The 27,502-nt window shown below is 51.6% G+C and overlaps 1 protein-coding gene across 3 annotated transcripts in view; it reads left to right on the top strand.

Annotated features, from left to right (window-relative positions):
* The window catches only part of CHST3 (carbohydrate sulfotransferase 3), a 40,821-nt gene that overhangs the window by 446 nt on the left and 12,873 nt on the right, over window positions 1–27,502 (top strand). For 2 of the 3 annotated variants that reach the window (XM_027129958.1, XM_027129961.1), the window contains exon 1: window positions 559–3,789. The exons of the other annotated variant lie outside the window; for it this stretch is intronic. The gene's annotated coding sequence lies outside the window, so the exon portion shown is untranslated. Of the gene's footprint in view, window positions 1–558; window positions 3,790–27,502 lie in introns of those variants that run through there. 3 annotated transcript variants of the gene reach the window in all.

Here is a 27,502-nt window from a genome sequence, read left to right as displayed (position 1 = left end):
ACTGTCTTTGTCTGCTGCCCCTGCAGCCCCACAGTGAGGTGTCCCCAAAGCGAGACGGGCAGGAGAGGGGCTGCCTTGTCTTTGAAAAGTCGTGGCCGGGACCTCGAGGCTGAGAAGTGGGGAGGGGAAATCAGACATTTCAGTCAGCTCTCCGGGTTCATCAGGAGCGAGTTTGGCGTGGAAACTCGGTGTCTGGGTGATGTGTCTGGGTGTGCGCAGCCCTTCCGGAGGCGAGGCCGGGAGAAAGGAGGGAGTGACTCATAAACTCAGACCAGGCGTGTTAGGGTCTGTGAGCAGAGTAGAAAAGGCTGGCAGGCGGTGCTGCCCTGGACAGCTGGGTGGTGGCAGTGACAGGGCCTGCGAGGGAAGCACAGACCCTTCCCCCTAGCGGATGTGCTTCCTCAGAGAGACTTCCAGGGGGGGTGGGCTGAGGAGATTCCAGCCCTGGGTGTGTATATGTAAAACGTGGTAGGGGATGTTTAACACTCCAAGGTCATGGAGAAAGCAGGGCAGTCCTGAAGCCATATTTATTTTCATTGCACCTGAAGTTGTGTCTGTTTTCGGATGCCCTTGGTGTCCGGGGCTCCAGGATGTTTCAAAGGTTGTCCTGGATCTAGTACAGTGCCTAGCATTGTTGGTACTCGATAAATAGTTGTTTGATGAGTGATGACACCAATAATTCATATATGTTAAGGACACTCTATGAGCCAAGCCAGGTGGCCTCGGCTAGGTTGGAATTGGTCTATCTGCAGAGGAGGGGGCCCTGAGTGGTTCCAGGGAGCCCTGCCTGATCTGTTTAGCCCAAGCAGCAGGTTCTGTTGTGCGCTGTGGGCTGGCACTGGGGACTTGAGTCTTAGCATTGGCCTCTGCTTCCCTAAGAGGGGCAGTAAGAAAGTCTCCATTTTTGCATCTGGCTAAGCTGGCAGTGTCGTGGCGTGTTCTTCCTGGCTCCTACTGGCCTGGAAGGAGATGGGTCTCATGAAGGGTCTAGGAGCTGTGTCCTCCAGCAGTGGCTTGGCTCTGTGGTGGCAGCAGGTAGAGGGGCAATCACAGTCCCTGTACTGAGTATTGGGTGGGTTCCTCTGCACCAGCTGGCATGAGCTTCCCAGAGGAGTGAAAACATCTCGTGTTCCTGGAACTGGGATTGCAAGCAGTCCTGAGAATGATTCCCTACCTTCATGGAATTGGGAACATGCCAGGATGTGGTGCAACTTGGCCATGTAATCACAAAGAAATGTGTCATTCCCCCACCCCACCCCTGGCCCTTTGTGACTAGGTTTGGTGTGCATGTGAAGCTTCTAAGTGGTCTGAATCCTGAAATTAGCAAAGTGTATAGGCAGCACCCAGGATTGTGGCCCCAGATGAGCGAGAGAGTGATCTGGGCTTGGCCACCCCCAATTTCAGGTGGAACACTGCAGCCAATCCCTTCCCAATATCACCTTTCCACCTTATTTATGTCTTCTGTGAATCAAGAGCTCTACGTTATCTCATCAAGACCTCATATCCCTATGAAGTTAGCGTTTTGTCACCATTTTACAGATTAGGAGACTGAGGTTCAGAAAGGTTAAGTAATTTTTGGGGGGTCACACAGCTGGTGAGGGACAAAGCCAGGATTTGAAACTGGACAGTCTGACTCTGGAACCCATGCTGTTTCCACCATGCCCAGCTGTCTCTAAGGTCCCTAACTGGTTCTCCATAGCAACAAGGAAGCAACGCTGATGCACTTACTGGGTCCTGGGGCCCCTGACTACAGTCCTCTTTTTACTCACACTCTGCCTAGCCTGGGTTACACCATGGGTCATGGAAATCGAAGGCTGGGTGGCACCAGGCTGCTAGAGCCTTCCGTGTGGATCTGGAGTCAGAAAACGATGGGGGTTTGGGAGTGACTGCAGGGAGATGTTGGAGTAATTCTGGCGAGAGCAGATTCACTGCTTATGTGAGAAATGGGGACAAAGCTACCACTCGTGACTATACAAGTCGCAGGTTTGGGTTTGGAAGGAATTGCCAGGTAAACGTCCTCACATGGATGACTATGTTCCTTTCCCTTTCGGCCCTTGCCAGGGGAGACATCTATCACACAGGGAAATCAGCCCTCACCTGAATATGAAGGGGCGTGTCACGGCTGTCCTTCCCACCACCCACCACATGCCCAGGAGAGCTAGACTCCGTGGTGGTGTCTGTTCCTCAGGAGGGATGGATGGGGAGAGCTGGGGCAACCAGGGGCTGCGATAACCACATGACTCACCGGGTCCCCAGCTTATGCTTTCTCACACAGGCCCCACAGAGGGACAGTGGTTCTCATTCCCGATTTGCTGATGAGGAAATGAGGCTCAGAGAGGTGCAGTGGCAGCCCAAGGTCACAAAGCTAAGGAGGAAGTGCAAGCCATGCTGCCTTCAGGACTCCCTGCAGGCACTTAGGGGCAGCTGTGTTTTCTGCCTGGTTGGTATTCTATCTCCCCAGCCCCAAGGCTGAGAGGGGGTTACCCCCGTTGGGGCAGAATCCTCACAGCTCTGCCCACCCGCATCTCTACCCCCAGATCCTCTGGTACAGGTGTTCACGGCATGGGGAAAGCTGGCAACCTTAAACAAGGAGCAGAAGATAAGCACTGCCCAGCTGGCCCTGCCCACCTTCCACAGCGAGCCCACCTGGGTGAGTGCCGGAGCGTGCGCAGTGCTGACCTGCAAAGATACGGGGCCTTCTCCCCGCTTCACTGTGGTGTGGACTCGCTGTCCAGGATGGCAGTTGGGAGACTGGGTGTGGGGAGAAGCTGCCCCATCCGAGGGGCGGGGGCTATTAATCTTTGTACCCCTGGCTCTGTCCTAGTGCGTGACACACGGAGGTACTTAGGAACATTGTCAGATGATGGGTGAACACCAGGGAGGGGCTGTGAGTGCCTCTGCTGGGAAGTGGTAAAGCGGGGAGCCAAGGGAATCTGCCGTGAGGAAACACTCAGAGAGGCCTCTGCCCTTTATGAAGTCACGCAGGAGGAAAGGAAAACAGCTCTCCTTTTCATTCCTTAAACAGAAATGCTTGTCCCCTTTGCTTAAACAGGTGGAAGAACACCGCTTGTCCTGCCCTGAGCATGTAGATTCCACGTCTGGGTGTGGGGTGGCCTCTGGCAGGCTGGACAGTTTGTTCTGTGCTTGAAGGTCTCAGCCTACGTCTTCATCAACCTAAATCAGGCTGGTTCTCCTGCACATCCCCCCCTCTGCAAACTTGGAAGGAGGGGCATGCAGGCCACGGGAGCCCCTGACCACCAGTAACTTAAGGTCTCTAGCAGCCCATCACTCCCTCTCTATGCCTCTACCCTCCCCCCATGCCTCCCCTTACCCCCCTGCCCCACAGAGATGGCTGTGTGCTGGGTTGTTTTAGACTCTGGGAAATTTATCACTGGGATTCCAGAGGGCTCTCTGAAAAGGATTTGGAGGAAAAGCGTGTAAAATAAATAAGCCAATTCCCAGCTCAGCCTCTCCTGAATGCCACAAGTAAACAGCTAGCCTGGGAAACTCTGTTTTGGCCTCTGTGCTCACACCTGGCTCACCGGCTGCCTTACCCGCTCCCTCCTTCCTGCATCCGCCCCATCCAGCCCCTCCTCCTTGACTCAGGGAGCCTCAAAAGTCGGGGAACACACCCAACGCCACACACCCAACGCAGGCTGTCCGGGACACTGGGAAGCTGGCATACTGGTGGCTGGGGACAAGAGGAGAATGTGGGAGAAGAGACAGCTAGGGGTTGCAGCACAGCCTTGCTCCATCTGAGGAAGTCTCCCTGCCTCGGCCCTGCTCGAGGTGAGTTTGACTTTGTTGATGGAGAATGTTGGGGCTTTTTCCAATTTTGTGGCATCTGAGGAAGCTTTACATCTTAAACATCAGTTTAGAGCAGATGGGCCAAAGCTAATTTTCTCCAAAGTGGGCTCCCATGTGAAGAAACCCTAAAAACCCCATTTACGGTGTAGGGCTACCCGGACTAACCAGAATGTCAGGGGTCTTTGCTTTTGACCGGACCTATGAGCTTAGGCCCTATCAGTTTAGGGCTCTGGTGGTGTGAGTTCACTGTTGTAAGTTTCTTTGTGGAGTATGAAGTAAACTCGTGATAACTTAATAACTTCATTTAATTCAGTTGACCCACTCTAAAACCCAGCACCCAGTGAGAAGGGGAGAACCAGGGTGCTAGGGTGGGGGTATTTCCCTGGTGGGATTGGCAGCTGAGGTCTCCACTCAGTCCCAGGGAGGGGCCTGGGGGCCTTTCCATTGATGTGCCTATGCCAAGCTGGGTCAGCAAACTGAAACCCCTGGGATCTGGGGAACAGGCACCCCCCTGAGGCTCTGGGTCCCGCCTCCACGCAGGAGCCCCTTTAGCCTGTTGCTGTCAGGCTTCCAAGAGAGAATTTGAGGGGTAAGCCCCATGGCTTGCAGTCTTGTTTGGAAAGAGGCTGCACACCCACATACAGATTAGCACACATCATCATGGGCCAAAATACACACACACACACACACACACACACACACAGATACATAAGCACAGGGATGCACTCATCCCAAAAGGCAAATTATGTAATAGTAAAGAGTACATATTCTAAAGCCAGAATGCCTACCGTACTGCTTAGTAACTGTGTGACCTTGGGCAAATTACTTAACCTCTCTGGGCCTTACTTTCCTAATCAGTAAGAGGGGGATGGTAATGGGTTATAAGTAATGGGGCTATAAGTGAATTTGTATCTGTGAGGAGTTTAGAAATGTGCCTGTACGTAGCTAGGTGTTCTAACTATTGTTCACCACATATTCTATGCCCCAGATATTCAGGCCCAAGGGCACAATACTTCCCAGAGGGGTGCTCACAAACTTGTCAGCGAATAGGATCAATCACTTTGCACTTTCTGAGTCCTGATTCTCAGGATGTGTGGCATTCTCTGTACTAGACTCGAATTAGAATTTATTAGAAACATCATTTCGTCTTCCCTTAAGAAGCTCATTATTTTATAAATTTATTTATTTATTTATGGCTGAGTTGGGTCTTTGTTGCGGTGTGCGGGCTTCTCGTTGCAGTGGCTTCTCTTGTTGCGGAGCACGGGCTCTAGGCATGTGGGCTTCAGTAGTTGTGGCTCGCGGGCTCTAGAGCACGGGCTCAGTAGTTGTGGCGCACGGGCTTAGTTGCTCCGCAGCATGTGGGATCTTCCTGGACCAGGGCTCGAACCTGTGTCCCCTGCATTGGCAGGCAGATTCTTAACCACTGCGCCACCAGGGAAGCTCAGAAGCTCATTATCTTAAAACAATGTGGGCACTAACTCCCCCCAGAGAAGGGTGTGATTCCTTTAGCAGCATCAGTTTTCAAACTAGGTTCCTTGGAGCCCCAGAGTTCAACGAGGACCCCTCAGAGGTCTGATGGGAGGGAGGATCCAGGCCTCTCCCCCCATTTATCTTTTTTTTTAAAATATTTATTTTTTTTTGGCTGCATCGGGTCTTAGTTGCGGCACGTGGGCTCCTCATTGCAGTGTGCAGGCTTCTCTCTACTTGTGGCATGTGGGCTCAGTAGTTGTGGCACACGGGCTTAGTTGCCCCACGGCATGTGGGTCTTAGTTCCCCGACCAGGGATCGAACCCGCGTCCCCTGCATTGGAAGGTGGATTCTTAACCACTGGACCATGAGGGAAGTCCCCCATTTATCTTTTCTACATATTGGGTTTCCTAGGAAAGTTCTGGTTCATAAGAAGGCTCCATAGCTTAGACGGTTGAAAGACCCCCTCCACCGTCTGACCCGCTTCCCATCCTGTGTGCGTCTGTCCGAGCACGCTGTGCGATGCCCGTGCCTACGTGGGCCCGTGCAGCTACCTGAACGTTGGCCCCAGGCCTCTCCCACTCTTCCCCGCTTCCCTCCTCTCCCCTCCTCTCCAGCTGCCTCACCATCTGCAGGATTCTGGAAAGTGCTAACATGTCTGAGCCAAGATAGGGCTATCTGAGGAAGTATTCTGAAAACAAACTGGGCCACCATCCTGGCTGAGACTGCAGTGATTTTTAGCAAAGAATTCACAACTTCCGAGGTGGGCAGCCGGGGCTGTGGCCCCTGGCTGTCCTCTGGAGGATGCCTGGGGCCTGTCTCTGCAGGGTTAGGATAGACACGCCTGAAGAGGCCCAAGATTGCAAACCTAGAACCAGGAAGGGGAAGTCATCCTCACAGGATGAAGAACTGGAACCCCCCACCCCATCCCCCCGTGACCTCAGGGGTATGGAACCCTGTCCTCTTCTTATTCTGAGAGATGCTACTTTCCTTTTAGTTTTCCTCCTCCTTTTCCATCTGGTGCAGGTGCCTCGGGGCTGGGGACACAGGAAATATTAGCAGTAACAGCTTAGCAAGCACAGCCCTGCGCTTAATTAGTGCCTTCCTGGCCTGCACTCACCAAGTTCTCACAGGATGCTCTCAGGATAGGTACCGTTGTGCTCCCTGTTGTACAGACGGGCAGACAGAACCAGACAGATGGGATAAGTTGCTGGCACCCCACTGCTGATGAGTGCAGAGCTGGGTCTGAGGCCTGCAGCCTGGCTTCAGAGTCAGTGCTCTTGACCCTGGGTGTGTCCGTCTTGCTGGGGCCAAAGCCGGAGAGGTGGAATGGCTCACAGGACAGTCATTTCGTAACTGTGGCCAGGGCATGCTGCTGGTGTCTGACTGGGAAGTGCTGGGGAGGCTGGCCTCAGGGGTGCTGCAAGCCAAGTCTGAGCCTCGGCCTTCCCCAAGGCTCGCTGGGCAGGGCACTGCCCTCATACAACAGCCTCTTTTGCAAGGCTGGCCATCTGCTGATTGCTGCTTCCCCTTAGCCATGGCAGCTCTCAGAAAGTGACGCCGATGGCAGCAGAAGGGATTTAAATTATTGGCAAAAGGAAGAACTGGCAGACTGGGGGCCTCTGTCTCCCCGAAGGCCATTCCGGCAGGACAGAAACCTTACCGTGGAGTAAGCGCCGAGCTGCTCGAGATGCCGAATGGCTTCCTTTTTTTTTTTAAATAAAGTTATTTATTTATTTTTGGCTGCGTTGGGTCTTCGTTGCTGCGCTGGACTTTCTCTAGTTGCCACGAGCGGGGGCTACTCTTTGTTGTGGTGCCCGGGCTTCTCATTGCAGTGGCTTCTCTTGTTGCGGAGCAGGGGCTCTAGGCGTGCAAGGCTTCAGTAGTTGCAGCACGTGGCCTCAGGAGTTGTGGCTTGCAGGCTCAGTAGTTGTGGCACACAGGCTTAGTTGCCCCGCGGCGTGTGGGATCTTCCCGGACCAGGGCTCGAACCCGTGTCCTCTGCATCGGCAGGCAGATTCTTAACCACTGCTCTATGAGGGAAGTCCCCAAATGGCTTCCTTGGGCCTTGTGATCTCCCGGTGAATATCATCCCCAGCCTCTTCTTTCACCAGCCCTTGTCACGTACTTGGTGTTCCAGGTTCCAAACTGACCTCTTTCCCGATGCACGTGTCCTGCTCTCTGTAGCCTTTCCAGCTGCCCAGAACACTCTCTCCTTCCTTCTTTTCTCATGGTCAGCTCGCTTCATCCTCAGGCCTCAGCTTGGATGTCTCCTTCTAGAAGCCTTGGTCAGTGGCCCTCCCTATGGCTGCCTGCACGTCCCCGTCCTCACACTTTGCCCTGCTGTGTTGCCCTGGCTGCTTTCATGGTCTGTGGTCTCCACCAGGTAGTGAGCTCTGCGAGCAGGACAGAGTCTGCCTTGTTCCCCTTGTGTCTCCAGTGCTTAGCACAGCCCCAGGCATGCGCTGAGTACCCATGCCTGACTGTGGGACCATGAGTGATGGGTGTGAAACTTGGCCGCAGGAGGAAGGAGGCACTGGACGGTGCCCAGGCTCCCATGATTGGATGCCTAGGGAGTGATCAGTGTCTGGGCAGAAGTGGTGGGAGTCATGGTGTGTGGAAGGGGGTAGCTAATGTGGACCAGAGGCCCTATGTGGGACAGGGAGGGAATGGGAGAGTGAGACCCTGGGCAGATGGCCTCTTGCAGTTACTACCCTGTGGGCACTGGGCTGGGATCCCAAGGATGGGCCTGAAACGCTCCAAGAGGCCTCTTTGAATTAGGTGGCCTGGTGGATGGATGCACTATGGGCCTCACTACTCAACCCCACCAGCAAGCGGTTCTCAGTCCTGTCCCCTTTCTGGACGGACATTCATTCATCCTCTCCGGGCTTCAAAGCTGACCCCCAAGCAATGGAGGCCCCCCATGGCTGAGTCCTTTCCCCTGAGCAGAGAGAAGGAAGCCCAGCTGGCAGGCTGCCTCCCAGGGTTGGTTCCAGTTGCAGCCTTTGAGCTGTGCTCACAGAAGTAGTAGGGCCCTGCGTGCTGGGTTCCCATCCACACCACCCAGGTAGCACACATTAGGTGCTCTGGCCAGGGCACCGCCTGTCTGGGTGCCTGCTCATGCCTGAAACCATGCCAGGTTGGCTGGGGATAGCAGAAGGTGCCTCTAGGCAAGAAGAGGAGAGGACACCTAGGCACAAATAACCACCTTTGAGTCCAACTGTGATGAGGCCACAAAGGTGGACATGAGGGAGGACTTGGGAAAGACTTCATGGAGGAGGTGGGGGTTCCAGTGCAAGAAGGGAACCTGGGCAAAAGCACAGGCATGGGAAAGTTCAGATTGAATGCAAAGGTTGGTGAGGAGTCCAGCTGGGCTGAACTTCAATTTGTAGGATGCACAAAGAAGAGATGAGGCAGGATGGAGTTGTGGTTACACGTGTAAGCTCTAGAGCCAGGCTGCCTGCATGAGGACCCTCAATCCCCACTTATTGGCTGTGTGACCATGGCCAAGTTGCTTAACGTCTCTGTGCCTGTTTTCTCATCTGTAAAATGGAGATACTAATAGTACCCATCACGTGGGGGTGACAGGAGAATAAAATGTGTTTCTGTACAAGTGTTTAGAGCAGTACCTGGCACACAGCATCAAGAAGAGTGAGCTATTATCCTTATTTTTTTTTTAAAGCAGCTAGAAAAGTAAATTGAGGTCAGATCATAGAGGCCTTTGGATGTCATACTTTCTGTTTGCTAAACACCTGCTGTGTGCCAAGTACTTTACAGACCTTCTCACTGAGCTCCATACAACCTAGCAAAATTGTTAGCAAAGTCTCCATTTTATAGATGAGGAAACAGGCTCAGAGAGGCAGAGTAACCTGCCCAGGGTCACTCAGCCAGGTGGAGGCAGAGGTAGTAATGAAACCCAGGTCTGTCTGGCACTTAGCTCTTTCTTCAACATGGAGATTTAGAGAGATGTGACAGAGGCAGCATGGGGACATCCCCTGGGCTGGAGTCGCAGCCAGGAGCAGAGCATGGATGCTGTAGCCATGAGTCCCTAGGCTGGGAGAGTGGGAGGTGACAGGGGAAGGAGAGATGCAGGCAAGCCTGGAAGGCAAGGAGATGAGGAGGCCCCAAGGCCACAGCACACAGCTCACCATTCAGAGCTCAGGGACAAGCCATTGAGTCATTTTGGGAAAACATGACATCACTGAGTCTTGCTGTCTGCTGCCCACCTGCCAGTCCTCGTGCCCAAAGTCCTGCAAGGGGACCCTCACACCCAGGCAGCAGGGCCAGGTCAGCTCCCTGGCTTTCTGCCCTGAGTTCTCCCCAACCTCTGTAGCCCCATCTTCCCACTGCTCCCCTCCCTGCCTGCAGCCTCCACACCGCCCCCACTCATAAACCCGAATGAGGCAGGAGCTTCTGGAAGTGATGATGAGCATGAACAGCTTCCAAAAGGGCCTCCATGCCAGGCCTGTGATTGGAATTCCTGGTGGGAAGGGGACAGCTGTGTCGAGTTTTTAGAGCTGTTCTTCCCTTAAGAATGGTGCCTGCAGGACTTCCCTGGTGGCGCAGTGGTTAAGAATCTGCCTGCCAATGCGTGGGACACGGGTTCGGGCGCTGGTCCGGGAGGATCCCACATGCCGCAGAGAGGCTGGGCCCATGCGCCGCAACTGCTGAGCCTGCGCTCTGGAGCCCGCGAGCCACAACTACTGAGCCCACGAGACGCAGTACTGAAGCCCACACGCCTAGAGCCTGTATTCCGCAATGGGAGAGGCCACTGCCGTGAGGAGCACGCACACCGCGGCGGAGAGTGGCCCCCACTTGCCGCAACTGTAGAGGACCCATGCGCGGCACCGAAGACCCAACGCAGCCAAAAATAAGTAAATAAATAAATTTATAAAATAAAATTAAAAAAAAGAATGGTGCCTGCTATTCCATTGGAATCACTTTTTAAAAGTAAAGCCTGGTTGAGCTGTGTGCTCATGCTATGCCAGGTCCCAGCAGCCTCCGCCTTCCTAGAAGGTACAGTTGAGTATCTGAGAGCTCTTTATGTACTAGGTATCCTCAGGCTGGGTGATTTATTTGTGTCAATCTGATTGCATGAGGTAGCCCCATTTTATAGATGCCATTGCTGAGGCCCAGAGAGGTTAGGTGACTTGTCCAAGGTCACATAGCCAGAATTCAAACACTCGGCTGTCCAACTCCAGATGTGCCTATGCTCTTAGCCACTCCAGCCTCAAATAAAGCCATCAGAGAATACAGGACGTGGGCTGTACCGAACCTATGCCTGCCAAATTGTGTGGTGCAGACAGGAAGTGCTGGAGAATTTTCATCTCAGAGTGTGGGTTACGCCCCAGAGCTTGTTGGAGGCTGTGGAGACATTTAGGAGGTGACAGCTCCAGCTTCTTTGGCCTAGCAAACCCTGCTGACGTGGCCATCTGGGGTGAGACTCTCCCCTCTGGAAGGAGCACCGGGGCTCAGGGGGTGCCTGTCCTGGTTTTAAAGGCCAAACCTGGAAAAGGAGTATGAGTCAAGCAAGGGGCCAAGTGCCAGCTTCCTCAGCCCAGTCTGCGGGTGCAGGATGCCAGGCTGCTGCAGCTGCTGCTGCCACTCACAGCTCCCTCCCAGACCGCAGGAGGGGCTGGTGGCCAGCCCTCTCACTCTCACCACGACCTAGCAAGGGAGGCACGGTTATCCCCATTTAACAGGTGAGGACGTTGAGGCTTAGAGAGGTTTTCTGGTGCACCGGAACTCCCTTCGCCGGAAAAGAGAGGAACTGAGACTCTTTAAGTCTTCTTTCTGCCAAGAGACAGACAGAAGGAGGGAGGGGTTAGCCTGCCCTCTGACACTGAGCCGCGCAGGCTGGCTGTTCTCAGGCCTGCATTTCTGATTCATCTGCAATCACCAGGTCCTGATGTTGCAAGGCGAATAACCTCTGGAGTGAGAAAAGCTCTGATTTCCCTTGAGCTATGAGTCACCATTTCTCTGGGAGCACTTTTGAAGCCATAGAGCTCCTCCCCAGGCTTCGAGGGGCAGGTTCCTTCTCTGCCCAAGTGCCAGCCCCACACTGGCCCTGGCAGAGCCTGTCTATGGAAGGGCCAGGAAACAAAGGGCCTCCACTAGAGGCCTGGCCTTGGTGATTACCCAGCATGTGACACCCTGCCTTGCTCTCCACAGACAGGTGCCAGATTCCCAGAGGTCTGTGGGGTCTGCAGCCTTCAGGGATCCCTTGTCCCCTTTAATGCCCAAGGCCCATGTGGTCAGCACAAGTACACCTGCCCTCTCCAAAGATGTCTGGGAATCCCCCAGGATTCCCCAGTGTACAGGGCGGCTCCTCCAGACACCCCTCCCCCCACAGGAGGGAGGGGACCAAAGCCACTTACTCCCTCCTTGTCAGTCTCAGGCCTGATCACCACAGTAATAATTTCTGGAGAGTTGTCACTTTTCTCACAGAGAAAGTAGACTGTTACGTTCGACTGTAGGGGCAGTTCTGCTTCGCACTGCCCCCAGATTTTCCTTCTGCAATAAGATTTTGGCTTTGCCTCTGCTTAAATTCAAAAGCGTGTTCAAATGACTTTTCCGAAATGAGAGTCTCACCTCAGAAGAACTTTGCCTCTACCTCTACAGGTAGAAAACTGATACCTGCTTTTATTTTATTTTCATTAAATTTTATAAAATAAGTAATCCATGCCCATGGTATAAAATTGGAAAGGTACAAAAGGATATGTGGTGAAATCTCTTTCCCACGCCTGACCCAGACACCCAGGTCTTTCCACGAAGGCAACCGGCAATATTAGTTTCTTGTGTGTAAGCTGCTTTTAAATTATCTAGTTTTAAAACAAATCATACTCCACTGGGCTTCCAGTTCCGCCACCGTTTTTGAGGCACAAGTGAAAAACTGCAGCTCAGGAAGTAGTAGGGGCCGCCTGCAGAGTGCAACTCTGCCTAAGACTGTCCCTTACAAGCAGTGCTGGCTGCCCACATCCCTCAGGGGTCACCTTGGGTTCACCCACCCCACGTCCCTTATCCCCCGCAGCTCCAGGCAGCTAGCCCCTGGCTGTCCCCAGCTTCCAAGTGTGGCTCCTTCAGGCTCCACGTGAAACCGGTGCTCCCCACTGCCCCTTCTCCATTTTGCCCTCAAGTCTGGCTGGGCAGGGGCCTGCAACGGGGGCCTGTGGGGTCAGGGCCTGGTGACGGTGATGTGACCAGACTCTGCTGCCTCTTGGCTGGACTGAATGTTCAGAGTCCCCTAGGGGCTCACACAGGTAAGGTCCACTCCTATCCTGAGTGTGACCAGAGGCCTCCCTGCTCCCCTCCCCTTCTCCCCTCCTTTCCTCTCCCCTCCTTTCCTCTCCCTTCCTCCCTGCTCCTCCCCTCCTTTCTTCTTCCCCAGCATATTTATCAGGTGCTGTACAGTAAACATTAACCCTAACATAAAGCGGAAAGTGATAAGAATGGTGCAAGGTGGAGAAGAATGCTGCTAGGAGAGCCCTGTCCTTGAGACTGGCCTTCAGCAGACCCCGCCCTTCACGTCCTGGCCTTGTACCTCCTGCTGGGTGACCTTGGGCAAGTCACTTAACTTCTTTTTTTTTTTTTAAATAAATTTATTTATTTATTTATTTTTGGCTGTGTTGGGTCTTCGTTGCGGTGTGAGGGCTTCTCATTGGGGTGGCTTCTCTTGTTGCGGAGCACAGGCTCTAGGTGCGTGGGCTTCAGTAGTTGCGACACGCGGGCTCAGTAGTTATGGTTCACAGGCTCTAGAGCGCAGGCTCACTAGTGGCGGACCAGGGCTCGAACCCGTGTCCCCTGCATTGGCAGGCGGATTCTTAACCACTGCGCCACCAGGGAAGCCCCACTTAGCTTCTTTGTACCTCCCTTTCAAATCTGATTAAGGAAGGAGAGGGTGGCAGTAAGGATCCAGAGGGCTGGTGGGAGAACCTGGAGCTGCCAAAGGGCTTTCTAAGAGGGTGACAGATGTGGGGTAGGGGGGGACGGTGCTCTTCCTCTAAGGGAATCATTATGAATGTGGGGGAGGGCTCTAGGGACACGTGGGGTCTGGGCTCAGACTTAGGGCATGAATGGGGGAGGGGTGGCCCTTTGGGCAGCACTATCCTGTCTTGGCAAATGCCTTCCCTTTTCCACACAGCAATGGACCCTCCTCGGCTTTGTATTTTTTAAGTAGTGGCTTTATTTTATTTTTTAATTTTATTTTTAAAATATTTAGTTATTTAGTTGTACCAGGTCTTAGTTGCGGCTTATGAGCTCCTTAGTTGCGGCATGCATGTGGGATCTAGTTCCCTGACCAGGGATCAAACCCCGGCCCCCTGCATTGGGAGCGCAGAGTTTAGCCACTGTGCCACCAGGGAGTCCCTAAGTAATGGCTTTATTTTTGTAATAATGATAGATGTTTAACATACAAAATTCAAGTAAAATGGATGAATACTGAGAAGAAAGCAACAACTCACCCCTCAACCCTACATCCAGATGTAACTGGTTAGCTACCTGGTCCACATACTTCTCTAGGCATATATATAAAGAAAGGGGGGCAGTGGAGGGACAGAAAGTTTTATAAACATGGGGGAAATGCACAATTTAATTTAGCTTTAGGCCAGTGTTGTAAAGAGGCTGTCTGCCCCCAAAGCTGCCCCTCTCATCTGTTCAATAATCTACATGAGGGCCTGGTGTGGGGCAAGGGAACTTTTATGCCAGGATCTTTTTTTTTTCATTTTCACCAAGAACTTTATTGAACAATTTTGTTCCACTACCTTCTGCCATTTTTCAGGCAACTTCATAATTCTGTCTTCCGAAAACTTTTTATCTTTTTGAACAAACAACTGTTCCAGGTGCCTTTTACAGTCTTCCAGGGAATTGAAATTTTTTCCATTAAGAGAATTTTGTAAAGACCCAAATAAATGGAAATCCGAAGGTGCAATGTCTGGTAAATATGGAGGATGAATCAGAACTTCCAAGCCAAGCTGTAACAGTTTTTGCCTGGTCATCAGAGAAACATGCGGTCTTGCGTTATCCTGACGGAAGATTATGCATTTTCTGTTGACTAATTCTGGACGATTTTTGTCACGTGCCTCTTTCAGTTGGTCTAATTGGGAGCAGTACTTGTTGGAATTAATCGTTTCATTTTCCGGAAGGAGCTCATAATAGAGGACTCCCTTCCAATCCTACCATATACACAACATCACCTTCTGTGGATGAAGACCAGCCTTTGGTGTGGTTGGTGGTGGTTCATTTCGCTTGCCCCACTCTCTCTTCCATTCCACACTGTTGTACAGTATCCACTTTCCATTGCCCGTCACAATTTGTTTTAAAAACACGTTTTCATTATGTTTCAGTAGAGAATCGCATGCGGAAATATGGTCAAGGAGGTTTTTTTCGCTTAACTTATGTGGAACCCAAACATCAAAGCGATTCACATAACCAAGCTGGTGCAAATGATTTTCAAGGCTTGGTTTGGATATTTTGAGTCTGTCGGCTGTCTCCTGCGTGGTATAACATTGATTGTTCTCAATTATTGTTTCAATTTGATCGCTATCAACTTCAACTGGTCTACCCAACCGTGGAGCCTCGTCCAGCGAGAAATCTCCAGCGCAAAACTAAAAAAACCACTTTTGACACGTTCCATCAGTCACAGCACCTTCTCCATACACTGCACAAATCTTTTTGTTCGTGCCAGGACCTTTAAAACCTCTTTAAATTCAGACAAATCACAAAAAGGGAGCCGGTTGAATCACAGATCTTCCTTGACTTACGATGAGGTTACAGCCTGATAAACCCATCATAGATTGAAAATGCAGTTAATACACCTAATCTACCAAACATCATAGCTTAGCCTAGCCTACCTTAAACGTGCTCAGAACACTTCCATTAGCCTACAGTTGGGTAAAATCATCTCACACAAAGCCTAGTTTATAATAGAGTGTTGAACCTCTCATGTAATTTATTGAATACTGAAAGTTTATAACAGAACAGTTGTGTGGGCATAGAATGGTTGTAAGTGTTATCAGTTGTTTACCCTCGTGACCGTGACTGGGTGACTGACTGGGAGCCCCAGCTGATCATACGGCATATCACTAGCCCCAATTCATGTACGGTTGCTACTGAATGTATGTCGCTTTTGCACCATCATGAAAGTCAACCAGCTTAAGTCGGGGACCTTCTGTAGTACACTCTGGCTGTAGAACAGTGGCTTCCAATCTTTTGGACCAAAGCCTCAGACAGAGACACACACACATCACTGAAACGAAAGTCGTATGACACTCGTGCATATCCTTATTACGCATCCTTAACACACTCTGATACTTCCTGTCTATACAATTCTGTTCTTTAAAAAAATAAAAGCTTGTCCAACCTACCAAATTGATTGCACAACTGAAATTTGAAACGTATGGCTCTAGAACAGTGATTTTCAAACTTGAGCGTGCATCAGAATCACTTGCAGCACTTGTTAAGACAGCTTGCCATGCCCACCCCGAGAGATTCTGATTGAGGAGGTCTGGGGAGGGGCCTGAGAATGTGCATTCTGTCAAGTTCCCAGGTGCCTCTGGCCCACTTTGAGATCCCACCCTCCTAGAATATGTTTTTCTTGTTTTTTTATTTTGCGGTACGCGGGCCTCTCACTGCTGTGGCCTCTCCCACCGCGGAGCACAGGCTCCGGACGCGCAGGCTCAGCGGCCATGGCTCACGGGCCCAGTCGCTCCGTGGCATGTGGGACCTTCCCGGACCGGGGCATGAACCCGTGTCCCCTGCATCGGCAGGCGGACTCTCAACCACCGCGCCACCAGGGAAGCCCCTAGAATATGTTTTAAGACAATGTACTCCCTTGGCAGAGACTACCAGAGGGTTTTCTGTGTTCAACAGATAATGATTGCTGATGGCTAGCACAAGCATTGCAGGTCTCTGGCAGTTTTGAGGATGCTGATCGGGCACTGTCTTTGGGATCTTCAACACCACACTCCTGAAATCCAGCTCACTATTAATATCAAGTGCTGAAGAAAGGTCCTGCTAAGCAAAAGGACATTTATGCCCAACCTTGGTTGAATTGCCTGCCTCTTAATACCAAGCCCACAGAACATAAAACGCCCCCAGCCCTTTTGAAAACACTGTTCTACAGGCAACGAAAGGTGCCATTTACCGTGTGGATTGCACCTTTCTGTTTTTTTAAACAGAAGAAGGGAGGTGAAGTGTGAGCACCCCATGGAGAAAGCTGTCCCCTGGCTCTGGTTGGGGTCTGGTGGATTTCACTGTCCCCGGATTGCCAGCTTTAATGGGAAACTCTTCCTAGCCTGAGTGCCCGCATCAGCACCCGAGCTTTCCAGCCTGCTAACTTCTGAAACTGGCCTATAGTTCCAAGCTGCCTCTGTTCCTCCAACCAGGGGACTCAGCCCCCACCCCTAATCCTTCCCCTTCCCCTTCCCCTTCGTAGCCTTGGGGCCCTGCCCCAGCCCTGCAGTTTTCCAGAAGCCAGCCCTCAGCTGGGAGCAGCTTCGTGAGGGAGAGAAGTGTTAAATGGGCACAGAGCCCTTCTGTTCCATTAACAATGGCCCGTTGATGACTGGATCCTGCCCGGTTGGCCCCCTTGACTGGACTTCGGAGAGGAGGAAAGACTCCAGCCCCCCAGGCAGCTACTTCTGGGTGTGAGGTTGATTCAGAGGCCAAGGCCTCTGTCTGCCCACAGAACCTCATTCTTCAGGCCCTGATGCAGCAGTGAGAAGCCCTCTCACCCCTCCCATCCCATCCCAGGGGTAGTTTGGGGCCCCAGGAGTGATTCACTTCAGTCTAATTCAACAAGCATCTATTGACCAGCTCCTGGGCACTGAGGCCCAGTGCTAAGTAGCTGTGGGAATAAGAATAACTGCTGACATGAATTCAGTGCTTATTATAGTCAGCCCCACCCTGGCTACCCAACAGAGTCACTAGGGAGCTTATAAAAATTGCAAAGCATAGACACTTCCCCCACCCCCAAATTTTCAGGAGTGAATCCCGGGCACCATTTGGTAAAAGCTCTCAAAGTGCTTCTCACGCCCAGCTGAGATTCAGCGCCACCAGCCTCCTGCTAAACGCTACGCTGAGCACTTAACTTGCAGCATCCGGTTTCATGGGGTGCGTGCTTGTGGGAGGCTGAGTAATTCCTCCCCCCACAAGATCTCCACATAGGAATCCCCACATCTGTGGACATGTTACATCACATGGTAAAAGGGACTTTGCAGTGTGATTAAGGATTTTGAGATAGGGAGCTTATCCTGGATTATCCAAGTGGGCCCAGTGTAATCATCAGGGTCCTTATAATAGGGAGATTTGACTGCAGAAGATGCGGTCTGAGTAATACATTAAGAAAGACTGAACCAGCCATTGCTGGCTTTGAAGATGGAGGAAGGGGCCATGAGCCATGGAAAGCAGGCAGCCTCTAGAAGCTGGAAAAGGCAAGGAAGAAGGTTCTCCCAGAGACTCCAGAAGGAATGCAGGCCTGCTGACACCTTGATTTTAGGCCAGTGAAACTGACCTTCGACTTGACATTCAGAACTGGAAGATAATAAATACGTGCTGTTTTAAGCTACAAAGTTTGTGGTAGTGTGTTAACACAGGGCTACTACTAACCGTATTTTATAGACGAGGCACAGAAATATGAGGCACTCACTTGGGGTCACACAGCTAGTGGATGGCAGAGCTGGAACAGAAGGAACTCAGGTGCATCTGACCCCTTAATCTGTGCTCTCTCCACCTTACTGCACTGCCCCTACTTTGCAGCCAAACAGACATGAATTCAAATCCCAGTTCTGCCATGTTCTGTCTTTGTGTCCTTTGCTAGTGATGGGTACATCTGGCCGGGGGGAGGCTGCATGGGGGAACACGTGACAACCAATTGGAATGCTAGGGTGGGCCAGGTTGTTTCCAGGTGGAGCACCATGTGGAAGAGTTTGGACTTGATTCTGAAGGAATGGAGCCCACGGGGTGCCAGCCTATTCTTCCCTCTGCATTTCACGATGCTGCCTCAGACTTTCAGGCCCACTCAGTCTCTGGTATCTGACCCTACTGCAGCAACCCAGCTCCCATGCAGAACTGCAGGGTTGGGGCCAGGAGCAGCATTCTACTCACTGTCACCTGCAGCCAGTGACAACTGCTTGTCTGGGGTGATGAGTAAGCTCCCATTTCACGGAAGGCCAGCAATGGGCCAGTGCCTCCAAAGCACATCTCTTCGAAGGCTCTCCTGCAGCCCTGCATTTGGGGCCATGCATGTCTTAGAGAAGGAATGTGAGCTATAAAGAGGTCCAGAGAGTTGTTCAGAGTCACACAAGTTGGTACAGGTCCTGGCCAAGACTCTGACCTGCCCACTGCTGTACAGCTCCTGCCTTTTGGCTAAACCTGCCCACTCAGTGCTACAGCATAGTGGTTGAGTCCGTGGACTGTGGAGACAGACTTCCTGGGTTCCAATCCCACCTGATAACTGAGGGCAAGTTGTTTGGCCACCGCTTGCGTTAACAGGGGGTGGTGATTACTATCTATGAAGGTACCGTGGTACCTTTCTCACAGGGTTGTCCTGAGGACTAAATATATTTATGTGTGTGAAGTGCTTGGAACAGTGCCTGGTTCATTAGAAGTGTTAACTTCTGTTATGATTCAACTCCCCTAGGGCACAGACTCTTTTCCTCCCTCTATTCCCAGTGGCTCTTCCCATGCTTTGCACAGAGCAAATACTCAGCAAATGAATTTACTGGTTGAATGTGAGCTTTTATTAGCCAGAGGCTCACTAGGTACTTTCCCAAATATATGCACTTTTCAAAAATTCCACCTTAGTTATTCAAACCCTTCTCTTCCTCCTTCTTGCCTGGGAGCTGCAGAATTGCCATAAAGCAGCCTGAAGCTTGCTCTGCCCAGGGGTAGGTCCCATGAGCAGTTCAGAGATAACCAGGCATCCCCAGGTATCACCAACCCTTGAGTGCAAGGTAACTGGCACAGTTAGCATGGCTGCCCAGATCTCCTCAGTTCAAGGCCATGGCTGACCCACCTGCTCAGGCCTCCTCTGGGTCTCTGAGCCCTGTGGCAGCACAGCTCGAGCACCTAGTCCCGAGTGGCCTCCTAGCTCCTCTCCTATCTGAAGCTCACACCAGGCCGTCCAGCTGATGAGAGGGTCAGATGTCGTGTCATCCCCTCCAGAGTCCTGTCCCCGTCTTTCTTCTTCCCCTACTGTGAGGATGGGCTTCCTCATCGTTTTACTTCCTCAGAAAGCCCCCAAGCTTGTCCTTGCACGTGAATAGACTCCAGGAGGGTGGCCAGTCCATGGTGTTCCAAAAAGCCAAACTCGGAATTCCAGATTGGACTCAACTCCTTCACTCCTGCCCCAGGAAGGCCATTTCTGCTCAATCTTGTCACCCACCTCTAGCTCCATTTTCCAAAGACCTCTTTAAAACCTGCCTACTGTTGTGGCGGCTGGTTTTCTTTTCTTTTTTTCTATTTAATTACACTTTTTTTGGTTTTGAGATAATTACAGATACATGTGCAGTTTTAAGAAATAATACAGAGAGATCCCTTGAACCCGTTATGCGGTTTCCCCCAGTGGTGAAAAACTCTAGTGCAATATCACAACCAGGATGCTGATGCTGATATAGGCAAGATTCAGAACATTTCCATCACCACAAGGACCCCTCATGTTGCTGTACTATAGTTATGCCCACTTCCCTTCTGCCCTCACCATTCTTTAACTCCTGGCAATACTAATCTGTTCTGCTATCTTATAATTTTGTCATTTCAAGAATGTTATATAAATGGAATCATGCAGTATGTCACCTTTTGAAATTGGCTTTGTTCACTCAATACCTCACACATTCATTCAAGTTGTTGTATCTGTAGTGCATGCCTTTTTATTGCTGAGCAGTATGCCACGGTATAAGGGAGCTGGTTTTAAATGGACCACTCAAACATAGGCCTAAAAGCTTCCCAAGCACCGTATCCCAAGTAAAACAAGAATACTGGCATGTTCACCCGGCATCCACGCCTGGTCAACAAGAGATCAGCAACCCTCCTGTCAGTATGGCCTTGCTGCTGAGCTAGGGTGCACACCGGCAGCAGCTCCTCTGGCTGAGATGCCCTGAGGTGGCGCTCTCTAAGGAAGCTGGGTGCTCTCTAAGGCACGGCTCTCAATCTTCGATCACCTAGGGAGCTTTAAACAATTGATGCCCAAGCCATACCCAGACCAATTCAATCATCATCTCTGGGTGTGGGACCCGGGCCTCAGCAATTTCTGAAACTCCAGGTAATTCTCACGTGCTGTCAGGGTCGAAAAGCAGTGCTCAAGCAGATTCAGCAAATGCACAACAGCGTGCTACCCCTCTAGCCGCAGTAGACGTCACCAAGCAGTCACCACACTCTTTTCCTGCGGAGAGCGACCTTTTCAAACACGCTTCAGGCAGCCACTTCCAATTGATCGGCCTTGGCCCAGGAATCGAAATGACTTGCCCTCCCAGCTGAGAAGGCTGAAACTGTTTGGCAACCGCCATATCCAGGTGTGTCTAGGCCTGGGACCTGATGCATTAGGTGAGCGGCCCTCCAAATCATGCCAGAAAGGAGTGTCCTTGGCCCATAGTAATAGCAGCAGCAAAGCCACAGCAGGCAAGGGTTTTCTGGGCTGGTTCCATAGGAAAAGGCAAAGTGAATCAGCCAGTGTCCTTCCCCTGCGGCAGCCTGCAGCCCAGCTGGGAGAGAGATGTGCGTGCAGGGTGTAAACCAACAGTGCCATCAGCATAGACAGGGTCTGGCTCACACTGGTCCAGACCTGTAATGATGACCAGCCTGTGTGCAGTCCTCCTTATTTTCAGAGCCTCACACAAGCTTACCTGATGCTCACGACAACGCTGTGGGGCTGACCCAGGCTCAGAGCAGTTAAATACCTTGCTTAAAATCACCAGAGAGGGCTTCCCTGGTGGCGCAGTGGTTAAGAATCTGCCTGCCAATGCAGGGGACATGGTTCGAGCCCTGGTCCGCGAAGATCCCACATGCCGCAGAGCAACTAAGCCCGTGCACTACAACCAACTACTGAGCCTGCGCTGTAGAGCCCACGAGCCACAACTACTGAGCCCACGTGCCACAACTACTGAAGCCCGTGCTCCGCAACGAAGAGCAGTCCCCGCTCACCACAACTAGAGAAAACCCACATGCAACGAAGACCCAATGCAGCTATAAATTAATTAATTACTTTTAAAAATCACTAGAGAATAAATGGGAGAGCTGGCACCCATACCAAGTCTGATTGCAAGTCCCCCCTGTCTAGTCCTCAGAGCAGTTAGACATTGACAGCCTGGACCTCTCTCCCCACCTTCAGACTCCGGCTCTCCTCTCCAAGGGCTGGGTATAGATGGACTCCTTCGTGGCCATTGATCAGCCCAGACAATAGCAGTAGTCGGTGTGGGCTAAGACCCAGGCTGCTCCCCTCTCTCCTACCGCTACCTCCCCTACAGATCTGGCGCCTGGATGGTAGGCAGAACTCCCTGGTGAAAAAGAGAAGAGTCACAAGGAATAAAGCCCCTGCCTACTGTTAACAGGAAGGATTAAATGGGGGCTTGAGGAAACTGTGGGACTGCGGACCACCCTGGACGATCCAAATTCTGTATCCTCTGCATTGAAGACAGTAGGATTGGAAAAAAAACCAGGGAGCAAAAGAAATTCTCCTCTCCATCTGTCCCTTACATGAACATTCTCCAGTGCAGAAAGTCTCCTTGGGAATGTCAGTCAGTAGGAGAAAGCAGGAAGGGGACCCTGGGCTTATGCATTGAGAGTTTTTCTCTTCCCGGTAATCTCAGAAATCCTGTCATGGTGGCTCAGCACCACAAAGGCTAATTTTGTACTTGCATCACCTCTGATGCAGGTGGGGTGACTCTCCAGCAGCGGCTCAGGATCTGGGCTGCTTCCACATTGTATTAAGCTAGTTGGAACATGTGGTCTCCAGTCTTGTCACAGCAAGAGAAGAGAGGACCTGGGGAATGTGTGGGATCATTTTACAGGACTTGAAGTGGCTTATATCACTTTAACCTACATCCCCACAGGTCAGAACCTGGTCACTGGCCCAACCTAACTGCAGGAGGGGCTGGGGAAGGTAGAGAGCATGTGGGTACCCGGTGAGCACCAAGTTTCTGCCAGTTGTTTCCCTAGAATTTCACCCACACAATATATTATGGAACATTTGGTTCTTCAATCCAGTATGGGAAAAAGCGGCACCACGCATCATTTTGATCTGCCCGTATATGCTTTCTTTAGGCAACTGGCCTCAACCTTTTTCTGCTGTAATACCCATGGCAGATTATGTTCACACTCAAGATGCACTCCAATGGACTTGCCCAAATTTTCTCCAAATCCAAAAACCACTTTGTAGGAAAGCCCTAAGACTTCTAAAATTTTTGGCTCTTATTCATAAAAACATACAAAGGCATGTGAGTGACAATATAAAATTAGCCGTGTGAAGATCTCTGCCAGCTGTGGTGTGGAAGGGATCGGCAGCCATTCTGTGCAGTGTCCTAGGCTCTCTGTAACGCTGCCTCCACTCTCATTCATGAAAGCACAAGCCAAGCGAGGGAGAAAGGTAGAATTATAAGAACCTTGCATCCATTGCAGTTCTTTTCAAAAGGAATTTTTTTTTTTTTTTGCAAATTTTGATGCTTTAACTATTCTTAGTGACCTCACCATTAATTGTAATCTGTGGTGTTTTGTTCAGTAAAGGCCTTTATGTGTTAAATGAAAGGCTTGGAGGATGGATGTACAAGGCACATGTGCTTGAATGGAAGGTTTATGTAGGAGGAGACTTGGAATTTGGCTGGCATTGAGGGGTGATGTCAGACAGCAGAATGGTAAACTAAAGGAGGGTGAGGAATTTTGTTTGGTAGCCAGTAAGGATCCCGTAAAGTTGGAGGGGCAAGCTGGTTTTATCTCACATGCCAGCTCTAATGGATTGGCACTGCACTGAGAAGGCTTATGAGGCTACATCTAGTCTCAGCTGAAAAGAGGACAATGATTGATTAGTGATGTCTGCCCCAGGCATAGGACTGCTGAGTGGAATGTGTACCATTTATTTGACATCCCTGTGCTGAAGGTTATTGAGTGGGCTAAGCTATGAGAGTCAGGGTGATAAAGTTTGGCAGGGCCATCACTAACCTGGGAGGCAGGAGACCTATGTAGTAGTTCAAGTTTTGTCACCATCCAGTTATGCCTTGGTCAAGCACTTCCCTTCTCTGAACCTGAATTGCTATAGATGAAGAAAGAGGAAGCGTGGATAAGAAAATTTCCAAGTCCTTTCCAATCCTGACATTCTGCAGTTTTAGGGCAAAAGCCATGTTTTTCATGATTGGTGGGGTAGTGTATAGGACAAATTTCTCTTGGACCTTTCCGAAAGAAATGCACACTTGCACAGTTGAAGGCAAGTACAGCTAGAGTTGGGAAGCCGAGCTGCTTTGTGTAAGGCTGCTGGCCTGAGTCCCTGCTGACAGCATGATTTTGTCCTGGGGGCAAAATCCACTGGCATTCAACTTGACCCCAGCCTGACAGAGCTGAGGCCTGATGCCTCTGTTCACCACAGCCAGAGTGGAGCTGGCTACTCCGCAGGGCTCCATTGTACCCCATGGCTTCTGTCATTCTGCAGCCGCACTCCTGTCAGCGCACTCAGCACTTCCTGGAGATGGGGGGCCGTATGGAATTTGTGAGCAGCTCTGGCCTATAGGGAAGCTGGGGAGAGAGCATCCTTAAGGGTTCTGCCTATGGTGTTTCTGGGTCTCTCTTCGGCTGCTCTGCTGCTTCAGGGCTACAGGTGACTGCAGTGCTCGGGACGGGGAAAGTCAGCAAGTTTATCCCCAGATGAGGCTGAGAGAGGATGAGATGCCCAGAGCCAAATGCTATCCATAAATGAGCAGATGTTGGCTCTGCCTGAGGGGTGTCTCTAGCTGTGGTCAGATCAGGTCATCACTGTTTCCTACACCCTGGTATTTTTAGGGGACTGAGACCCCCCCACACACTGCAACCATTCCAGTACTTGCCACTAGTCACAAGCCACAGAGTCTGCTGCATCTGTAAAGACAGGGTGAGTGGTTCCTTAGCAGGACCATTTATCACAACTTGGGCTTGCATTAAGCATTTCACCAGCATCTTACTGAATTCCTCACGACCACTGAGTATACAGTAGATGCTGTTAAGTGTCCCATTTATAAATAATGAAACCACTCAAGTAAAAGTTCCTTTCCTAAGGTCACAGGGCTTCAAAGTCAATATGTAAAAGCAAAGAAGTCAAGACAGTCACTGTATAATTTGTTCAGGCTTTTCCAAGATGTCTGTCTGTGTCTCTATGTCTGTCTCTGTCTCTTTCCCTCTCTCTCTCTCTATACATAAAATCAATGGCATGTTAGTCATCTTCCTCACTAACATGGGGGAAGAGAAACTACAAGAAACTCAGCCAATTCTTAAACACAGTTATGAATCCATTCATTCACCTCACAAACATTATGAGCCCTGCCACGTGCCAGGCGCTGTGGGTGCAGCAGAGAACAGGAATGCTGTCCAAGGAAGGAACCAGGGATCCTCCTGGAGTCCTCTGTTGCCCTCCTTCACCCTGCCTATTGTTTATGAATTCTTTTTTTTTTTTACTGTGGAAAATAGACATACCATAAAATGTACTATTTTAACTTTTTTTTTTTTTTTTTGCTGTACGCAGGCCTCTCACTGTTGTGGCCTCTCCCGTTGCGGAGCACAGCCTCCGGATGCGCAGGCTCAGCGGCCATGGCTCACGGGCCCAGCCGCTCTGCGGCATGTGGGATCTTCCCAGACTGGGGCACGAACCCGTGTCCCCTGCATCGGCAGGCGGACTCTCAACCACTGCGCCACCAGGGAAGCCCCTATTTTAACCATTTTTAAGTGCACAGTTCAGTGGCATTAAGTGTATTCATGTTGTGCCACCTTCACCACTATCCACCTCCAGAACTTTTTCATTTTCCCAAACTGACACTGTGCCCTCATTAAACACCAGCTCCCCATTTCCCCTCCCCCCAGGGCCAGGCAACCACCCTTCTCCTTTCTGTCTCTACGAATTGCGCTCCTCTAGGTACCTCATGTACGTTGAATCATACGGGATTTGTCCTTTTGTGTTTGGCTTATTTCACTTCATAAGCATACTGTCCTCAAGGCTCATCCACGCTATGCAAGTCACATGCACCACGCGGGTTTCCTTAAGGTTTCACATGTCTGTCCTTCCTCTTGTCCACTCTGTCCCTGCTTGCTCAGGCCGCCTCCTCTCTCCTGGACCAGTGCAGAAGGGACAGCCTGCTTTCCCGGCCTCCAGTCCTTCCTTCTTCCAATGCATTTTCCACGCCGCTTTCAAAGTAATCTTACATTTCTCTTTTTAAGCTTCAGATGAGATTTTAAAGCTTATTCATTAAAGTGGTACATGTGCATGGTTGTCAAAAATTCAAATCCAAAAGGGTAGAAAGTGAAAAGAATCATCACTTAATACTCCATTTTTGTAGCTGCGCATCAGCGTTTTTAACCCCTGCCTGGCTTGCTTTCATTGTGCCAATGCACTGCAGTTACTTAGCCAGCCCTGTCTGCTGAGACACTCAAGTCGCTTCTCACACGTTGGACTTCCAGAGCTGGGTGCACATCCTTGGCCACGAATCTCAGCCCACGTCCAGGTCGGTTCCAAAGAAGCCAACAGACTCCTCACCAGGCTGCCTGGCTGCATGGCTAGGGGCCTCCTGGATACCAGCCTCTGCTGCAGCTCCTGACTGGGCAAGGGCTGGAAAGCCCAGAGCAGTGGGTCGGCTCCGACGTGGCCCAGGGCCTAGGGTTCAGCGTGAGAGGCACGGGAGGTACCTGTGCGGACAGGGAGGCTGGGACTGTTCTCGGGGCCCGTATCCGTGCAGCCATCAGCGTTCTGCACAGGATGTGCTTCTCACACAGCTGAGCAGGCCCTGGGGGTAGAGAGCGTGCTGCCCCATACCCCCGCACAGCCAAACGGGGCCGAGGGGCAGCGGGGTCTGTCCCGGCCAGGGCTGGCTCCCTCCGAGTCTGTGGAGGCCCCACCCCCACCAGGCTGGCCTCAGCCCCTTGGTCCACCTCGTGGCTCTGGCCCACAGCTTCTCGCGAGTTCTTGGATGCCCACTGCCACTCAGGTGACACATACCCCCACCTTTGGAGCACGTACTCTGGCTCTATCTTGGCTGAGGTTGGACATGTGCCCAAAAGGAAGTTTTAGATGGTTTGTTCTTGGGAGAGGAAGCTGGAGCCCTGGGATGTGAGGGACCTGGGGAGGAATGATAGCCCCAGGCTGCGCAGGGGAGCATCCGTCAGCCAGGCCTCCATCCACTTCCTCCTTCTCTCATTCCTTCGCTCACTGGTTCATCCAACGGCTCCTGGCCATTTACTCTCTTGTCAGATGCTAAGCTCGACAGCCCAAGCCATCTCTGGGCGTCCCTTTGTGAAACAGAACCTTGCCTGGACAGGCCCCTGGATGGATTCCTGCATCCCCCAAGCAGAGGTCACCTATGAGCACGTGCACTCCTGCCCTCCGTCTCCACTCTAGGGGATCCAGAGACAACTCACAGAAAGCCCCCCGAGGTCTCCCTTCCCGGGTGTCTGGCGACACGGCATGGTTGTGGCAGCCTCCCGGCCCCCGAGGGCTGCCGCTCATGAGTTAGTTCAGAATTTTCCCACGATGGGCTTCACTGCTTGCATCTCTGCCCAGGAGCCTCGTCCATCTCAGCTCCTGGCCTCCCTCGGCTCAGGCGGCTGCCCCTCCTGCGCAGTGCAAAGGCTGTGAGCAGGGCCTGCCACAGCTGAGGCCCCAGTCCCCACTGTGCTCTTGGCCGCGAGCAAGACAAGGGAGGGGAGTGGAGCTTTGCTGCCTGATGCAACGTCTGGCAGGGCCCATCCCTTATCAGAGCGCCATTCACAGCAGACTCTGGGACCCCACCTCCCCCCACGGGAGGCAGCGGCGGGCCCAGGGCCTGCCTGGGAGCCATCCAAGTAGAAAGCTGTTCTCTTGTGAAGGCCCCTTGCCAGGTCACGAGGGAGGCCTGAGCAGAAAGGCCTCCGAGGGGAGAGCCGGGTAGGAGAGCTGCTGCCTAGAGTTTCGGGCCTCAGATCACAGCCTGCTTTCTTTCCAGTGCGCTCCCTCACTGAGATTGCCTGGGATGCCTTCGCTGGTTTCTGCCCTCCCTACTGTTAGCCCATAGCTGGAGAGACTTGGAACTGAAAG

Source organism: Aethalodelphis obliquidens, unplaced genomic scaffold (assembly GCF_003676395.1).
Source record: "Aethalodelphis obliquidens isolate GAN/ISIS:26980383/991018 unplaced genomic scaffold, ASM367639v1 scaffold37, whole genome shotgun sequence".
In the NCBI taxonomy this organism is placed as follows: domain Eukaryota; kingdom Metazoa; phylum Chordata; class Mammalia; order Artiodactyla; family Delphinidae; genus Aethalodelphis; species Aethalodelphis obliquidens.
This window is presented reverse-complemented; position numbering and strand designations above follow the sequence as displayed.